Here is a 7883-nt window from a genome sequence, read left to right as displayed (position 1 = left end):
TAGATAGTAAGCTGTCTCTGTCTTCAAGGACATTGTAAGTAAACAATTAATTGCTAAAATCATGGCTCAAAAAAGCAAGCAAGCAAGCAAGCAAGCAAGCAAACAATGGTGGAACAAAGAGGAACTTACAAGCTTTCCTTGGAAAGTGGTCATTGAAGGTTGTATAGAAGATCTTTGAGTTGAATCTTAATGGAGGAATAGATGACATTCAGCTCAATGACTGAAAGGATATTTCCTGATGAGGAAATAGCAAATACAGAGGAAAGAGTTCAAGCAACTGGAGAGTTCCTTATTGCCAATGCCCATGGGACTCTATTGGGAGATTGGGGTAGAGAGAAAGTTAAGGACCAGATCAAAGAGTGCTTTGTACACAAGTTATATATTTTTAATTTTCCCTTGAATAAAAATTTTAAATTAACAATTATAATCACATTATAAAATATTTAATCAATTAAATATATGCTTATGATTGCAAAATCAAATATTAAAAATGACCTAAGATAAAAATCTGTCCTCCTACATAGACTCATGCTCTAATCAAACATTTTAAGTACTGTTCTTTTGTTCATTTAGTTTTTCTGTAAGTTTTCTTTATTTCTAAATAAAATTATTATTATGCAATATGTTGCCTTTAAAGTTTTTTCTAAAAGCTGAAAAGTGATGTTTTATGATTATGTAAATCTTTCCTATGATTGTATTTTCCTATTTTCATAGCTTTTTTGCTTTTTAGGAGTTTCCAATTACCTTGTCTTTTCTGCCGCCTTGCATTTCCACTGTTAACACATCATTATATTGTTTTCTAATGTTGAAATTTACTTCCTTTAGTCTATCTACTTTACTTTTTTCTAGAGTCCTGGATACTCTATTCTCACATTCCAACCTGGCTTGATTGTTTTCCGGGCATGACATTTTAAAACTTTCCTTTTTTGGTGTCCTTGGTTATATCATTTGTTTCTTAAATTTCTTTTTCCCTTCTTTCTTTATTTGTTTCTTTGTTTTGCTGATGCACATCCTCAAGTGTCTTCCTAAGAGGAGCTATAGAAGCCAGAAAATGTCTGATGGCTTTCAAATGTTTTTAAATTGCCTTCATACTTGATTGATACATAGTTGAGCTAAAGAATTCTAGGTTGTGAATTGTGTATTCTTAGAATTTTGTAGTCAATATGCCATTATATTTTAAGATCCAGTTCTACAAATCTGATGCAGTCTTTTATTTGTAGGTAGTCTACACATTTAGAATCTTCTCATTACTGTTGAAACTCTCAATATGTCTGGGTACAGATTTTCAATTAATTGATTATTCATCCATCCAACCTTCCACTCCAAGGAATTTGCTGAACATTTTGAATTTTCAGAAAGATTTCTCCTTCAGCTTTAGGAAATTTTCTTTTGTTATCTTTATGAAGTATTTCTCTATTCTCTTTATTATTCAGAACTCCAATTAATCTGATATTATCCTTCCTGGAATAACCCATTTGTATTTCTTATCTTTTTTCATACCTTCTTTCTCATATTTTAACCATTATATTTAGGAAGGTTTCCTTGACTTTCCATTCATAGTCATCTATGGCATTGCTTTTTGGAGGAGGCATGTGGTGGTTTGAAGCTGTGTGTACCCCAGAAAAACATGTTCTTAAATTTAAAACATCATGTTGGGTATTAACCCATTATAAGTAGGACCTTTTGATGAGCTTATCAGTTAAGGTATGGCCCAACTCAATCAGGATGGGTCTTTAATCTGTTACTGGAGTCCTTTATAAGTAGCATGAAATTCAGACACAGAGAGAGAAAGTCACAGAGGTAGCAGCCAGAGGCTGGACATTAATGGAATCTAGAAGAGAAGGGAGAGAACCAGGGATGCCACTATGTACCTTGCAATGTGACAAACTGAAAACAAAGGCTCGTAAGCAGCCAGCTCCAGAACACCAGTCTTCTGGAAGAAAGCATAGTCTTGATGATGTCTTGACTAGGACTTTTCCCCAGCCTCAAACCATGAGTGAATAAATAAATTCCCAGTGTTTAACCTGACCCATATCATGGTATTTGCTGGTGCATCCCAGGAAGCTAAAACAGGGGGCAACCATATTTTCAGTTTTAAGAGCTTTTTCATATTTTGTTTTTTTCCTTTTTAATAATATCCTCTGGAATTTCTTTAGCCATGTTTTCCTGAAACACACACACTGATACAGATGCACCCATACATACACACATACATGCCTGCATACATGCACACACGTATGATTTTTCTTGTGTATGTAACAAGGAGAATGTTTGTACTTAAACAACTAGCTCTTAGCATTCTATGCAAGGGAATAGGAAAGTATAGAAGAATTTCATGGTTCCTGTAGAGGCGTTCAATTAATTCCCCTATTATCCATCTAGCTTCTCATTTCCACCTTCCATCAGATACGTAGTCTTTGAATTAACAACTCTTTCTGCATCTTTCCAGACTGGTTAATGACCTTCTCTGTTGCAGTTTTCAGTGACAGTCTTGATGGACTTCCCATGCTCTGCTTTAGAAGACAATAATCTTTTTCACTTACTGCCTATCTCCCAGGTCTGTGTTGATCGCCTCTGTTCACAGCCTCATCTGATCTTGTTAATTTGGGTCTGTTCCATTTTCCTTCCTCTACTATCATTTTGGTGGAAACTCAAAAGGGAAAGGAAAAGATCACATCCTCAGAGGACCCTCTCATGTCTAGGAACCCTTCACATAATGTCAGCATCAGTAAGAAGCCACACACTCAGATTTTTTCTCCAAGAAAAATTTCTCCACCACTAGTGTAGAGCAAGGATTGAGGGTGAGTCCAACCGCAAACTGGAAGAGCTGTGGTTGGAAGATTGTAATTGTCCAAGAGGAGAAGATGAAGCTGAAATGATTTCTGTGGAGGGAGACCAGGGATAAATGCAAAAGCTGTGTAAGAGAAGAAATCGTAGGATTAAAAAAAAAAATTCAGTTGTCTCTCTTGATTGGACAGGTCGTCCAATCTACGATTTTAGGGTGCAGTTTTTGGCTCAGGGAGCATGACAGGGAAAGTCTTTGCTTTTATGGATCTAATCTTCTAAGATTAAATAAGTAAGTAAATGAATAACATCAGCAAGGAATGTTAAACAAGGATGAATGTGATAGAATGATTCAAGGGCATTTTAGTTTGGGTGAAGAAACCAGTCTTCTAAAAGGTGAAATTTGAGATGAGGCCCAAATGAGGAGGAAGGAGTCAGGCGTGGTCTGAGATCAGGTCACCCTTTGTGGAGGGATCTGTAGGTCCAAGGCTCTAAAGAGGGAGGGATCTTGCCATGGTCATGGGAAGAAGGAAGGCTGGAAGCCTGGGAGACTCAGAGCAAGGGAAAGATGGCGGGAGGGGAAGCTAAACCAGCTGGATGGAATGCTGGATTTCCTTTGCATTCCTCACACGACTTAGTCTAATGTTCTTAAGCATTTAATGTTATATTATTAACCTTGCCTTCCATTAATGTTCTAAAATCCTTTAATTCTTTTTAAGCATTTTTCATTTGTTCTCAGGTATCTATTACTTCTGAAACTTATCTCTGCTGCTGCTGGTTTGTTGTTGTTTCAGTTGCTTCATCTTACCTTTAAAAGATAAGAGTCTCCGTTTGAATTCAGAGATGGTTCCTCAGCAACTGTACTTGTGGTGAAAGCGCCGTTCTCTTGGCTCTCTTTTTATATATTTTGGAGAATGAATCTCGGGTCCCTTTCGTTTTTGAGTTTTTAAGTCTTCCTCTTAGTTGTGGCTGGTAAAATACTGTTTTAGTCTTTTAAGTTTAAAAACTTGGCAAATCCTGGTGGATCTCTCTCCTTTGGACTTTTATTTAATTCATTTATTTTTTCAATTGCCTTGTTTTTAAAGATACATAGATCACAAAAAAATATAAGAGATTCCCATATACCCCACACCCCACTTGTTGAATTGTTCTCTGGACCCTTTCTGAATTGTTTTAATCCAGAAATATATGTTTTAATTACTTCTCTAGCAATCATTTCGACATTTCAGGTCTCTGCTGGTTCATCTATCATCTCTCCCATTAATCATTTGGATTAACTACATCATTATCTGAACTATTTCCTTAGTTTCCCTTAGACGATTAATGCCACTTCGTGTAAATTCTTAAGATGTAGGCATGCTGTACTAATGTGCCTTTAGCATGTCTTATATATTGCTCTTTTGCATTAGTTTTTGTTTCCTATTATAGTTCCAAATTAACTTTATGATAACGCCTACAATTTATTGCATTTACAATGCTCCTCATTCTGTATGAAGGGCTTGACCAGCATTATCTCACTTTATTCTTAGGACAGTGGTCGTTTGATTGTGTTCGAAGTCTCAGTCTTTCCATTTCACAGAAGAAACTGAAGCAGAGTAAGTAAATGGTTTTACCAAGATCACAGAGCTTCAGCGTTATAAAGCCAAACCTTAAGCTCAGTCTCTCTCCCACATTTCATGATGGCGATGTGTTTAAATCACTGTGAGTTCTTTGCTTCGGCTGTCATTACTTTTATTTTAAAAAGTACCTAGGGTACATTCACTTATAACTGTTTGAGACTCTTCTCTTCAAATTTATGCTCCCACCATTATGGAGTCGAATTGTACTGTTTGCCTTTTAAATTTGGATTTGCTCTTTTGTGTGTGCGTGGAGATGGTTTCTTATTTACTTGTGTATTATGTTCCTTTTTCCTCCATTCTGATCTGTCTGATATCCCTTGCCTCATTTTGTTCCTCAGTGAGAATTATCCTTCTGGATCATAACATCATTTGCATCCTGGCATTTGCTGGTCTTGGAGTAAAAAAGAAAGCGAAATGTCTTTGCAAATATTGTTTCCACCTAGTTCTACATTGACCCGGTGTAGCAATACTCAAGATCTGATGAAAGAGCTGAAATTGTGTCAGAATCCGTCAGCTTGCACTCAATCCATGTGATATTCAGCTTGTGACATAGTATATAATTCACCATTATTACAGAGAAGCAAATGTGACCGTGAGTCATAGACTCTTTTTCCCTGAGTGCAAACATACCTAGCTTACATATTGAAGTTCTATAAATTTTTTGCTTTTTTTTCAGAAGAAAAACAAAATACCTAACTTATATATTAAAGTCCTGTAGACTTTGTTTTTTAGAAAAAGAAAAAGGAGGCCCAAAGTGGCCAAATATGGGAAAAGTGAAAAAAGATATTTTCATGGTTGTGAACCTAGTCTTTCTTTATTGTGACTCATATAATATTATACTCATTTATTGTTCGATTTAGCTCAGATTAGGGGCATGAGAGTTCTTGGGGTAGGCCTGGCAAATCCATAATACAAGGCCAATATTACTTTGCATCGGTTTTGAACTTTCTGTCCATAAAACCTAAAGAACTCAGAATTTAACTTATTGAGGGGATTCAAGATTTCTAAAACTTTTGTAGCATTTGGAATTTGTTGAATCATTAATATAAATACCAACTCAAGTAGTTAATCATGTCAGGGTAGTGTCATTTTATTTAAATAAGCTCTTTTTTTGAACAAAAGACAGAAGGTGATGACTTCTAGTAATGACCAGAACACAGAAGATAGCAGAATAAAAATATTGTAATACAGGCTACTTTCCTTTGTCATCGATGTGCATATGTGGCTATGTGCATGTGTGTGTCATTTTAAATTCTGGCCTGAAAAGCGAGATACACAAGTTAGACTGGTTCCTGAGCACAATTATGTCATAAGCTTGATGTTTATGCAACATATAACTTTACCAGAATTGTCTTTAGTACAATTACCTGCTCTAAGCATCTGACCCAGCAGATCCAAATCTTGCCCAGAAAGTATTTTTATCCCTCCACTGTCTCCAATCTTTAAATGGTTAGACATGAGAGAGATAGCGTCATGGTTTCTTTTGAACTGACTGGCAATTGTGCCTGCAAACACCTTTGTCGTTTTAATTCGTCAGGTCTGCTGGTGTGTGCAAAGAACCAGACTAGGAGTCAAAAGACATGGATGCCATTTATGCTTCCCTCAAGTCCAAGATGCACATGATTTAAAATGAGAAGATCTGACTGTGCCATCAGGCTGTGTCTGTCGTGTACTGAATTGTGTGTCCTCCTAAACTTTCTGAGCTTCAATATTTTCACCAGTAAAATGGGAATAATTTCATGAGCTGTTGTGAAGATCAAATGAGATAAAGCATTACACAAAGCACTTTTATTTTTATAGTAATATTTATTTTTAATACTTTAGTATATTCATGTGTCAAACAAGTTTGCTACCGGGCTGCAATCTTAGACGCTTTTAGGGCCTGCCTGAAATTCTAAGAGTTACCTGTTTGAGTCAATTAAGTCTCACCACTCCCAAGGTACTTAAGTTTTTATTTTTGTTTTTGTTTTTTTAAAGGAATTATACATTTGCTATATATTCGAATAAATTCTAGGGCCTTCATAACTTGGGGTTCTTTTTATTTATGTATATCCAAGATCACTAATATAAGCTAGTGAGGATATAAGTCCTAGAAACAGTATAAACAACATTTTGTGGTGCTTGTGCACTCCGTCAGCCCTTTTGGTTAATTCATTCTGTCCTGGAAAATGTAGCTGCGTGTGGGAGCAGTCAGTTAACCCCTAGGACAGACACCCTATAAAAGCTCTGATCCTGGACTTGAGGTTGGCAATATTCCTTTGGCCCTATCCTCTCCTTCTGACTGCTCATGGGGTATGCTCTCGTAGCCAGCTAATTCAAGTGATTACCGTAGTCGAATGATTTAAATGGAAACTCTCAAGTAATATTTTTTTAAAAATTTTCATTGCATAGTAATAGGAACTAGAAAAACCGAATGTGAGAACCAGGTATCTACTAGAATTGGTGCATTTCGATAGCTGTAGCGTGGGTCATTAAGTGCTTATTTTGGTAAGGTGCTAATATCTGGGGGCGGAAAGAAATGTGCTATCTCATCAGCGACATAGTGGGTGTGGGAGCCTCCCCGGTGCTCTAAATCTTGCTCACAAATGCAGCCGTTTGCTGTGAAGCAAGGACTGACAATATGAAAGAATGCAGAGGCCATTCTGGTCCTGCCAGGTCCCATTCCTTCTTCGACTTGTCTCCTCCTCTTTGGAATGAGTAGTTTCTTTCTACTGCCTTTATACCTTCATTTCGATTATTTTGTTGTCTTTTTCTCTGTCTCTGTCAATCAGTCTCTTTCTGACTAGGACACAACAGGGCTTAAGAAAGGAAATAAAGACTTTTGTTTATTATGGTTTACTTAAATGACCTCACAGGATAACAGGGCATGTTTATTGTCATTGGACAGGTATTTCTTTTATTTAAATTCAATAAACAATTCATTTGCAAAGCCTTTCTGTGGGTGAACTAGAAACCAGTTCTTACTAGTCTTTCAAACTGTTGCACATTTTCAGTCTAATAGATAAGAGATTTCATTCTAGTAGGTAAACTGTGTGAGTGTGTGTTTGTGTATGTGTGTAAAAACAAGGCAGGCTATGAGAGGTCACCCTGGTAAGAGAAAGAACATCAGATTTGGAGTTAAGAGACCTATGTGTGTGCAGAGACTTGGTCTGGTTGTTACATAATTGTGTAAACTTAAAAGTGTCTTTGAACTTCAGTTTCTTTGTAAAAAAAAATGGAAACATTCAACTCATATTTACTATCTACAGTGTGACAACCACACAGTGAGGTAACAATAAAAATACTTTTCTCTCTGACATTATGAGGTTAAAACAACAAATGATGTGGTATGTTAGCCAGCTTTGTAATCTCTATGATGTTTTCTAAATGACATACTTACAAGGCAAGTCTAAATAGTGATACAAATTATGTGCTACAAATACAAAGGTATAAACACAAATGGAGATCCATACCATGTGATAGAGGAATTTGAAGGAGCTG

Source organism: Dasypus novemcinctus, chromosome 22 (assembly GCF_030445035.2).
Source record: "Dasypus novemcinctus isolate mDasNov1 chromosome 22, mDasNov1.1.hap2, whole genome shotgun sequence".
Taxonomy (NCBI): domain Eukaryota; kingdom Metazoa; phylum Chordata; class Mammalia; order Cingulata; family Dasypodidae; genus Dasypus; species Dasypus novemcinctus.
The sequence above is the reverse complement of the archived record's forward strand: the minus strand, read 5'-3'. Positions refer to the sequence as shown.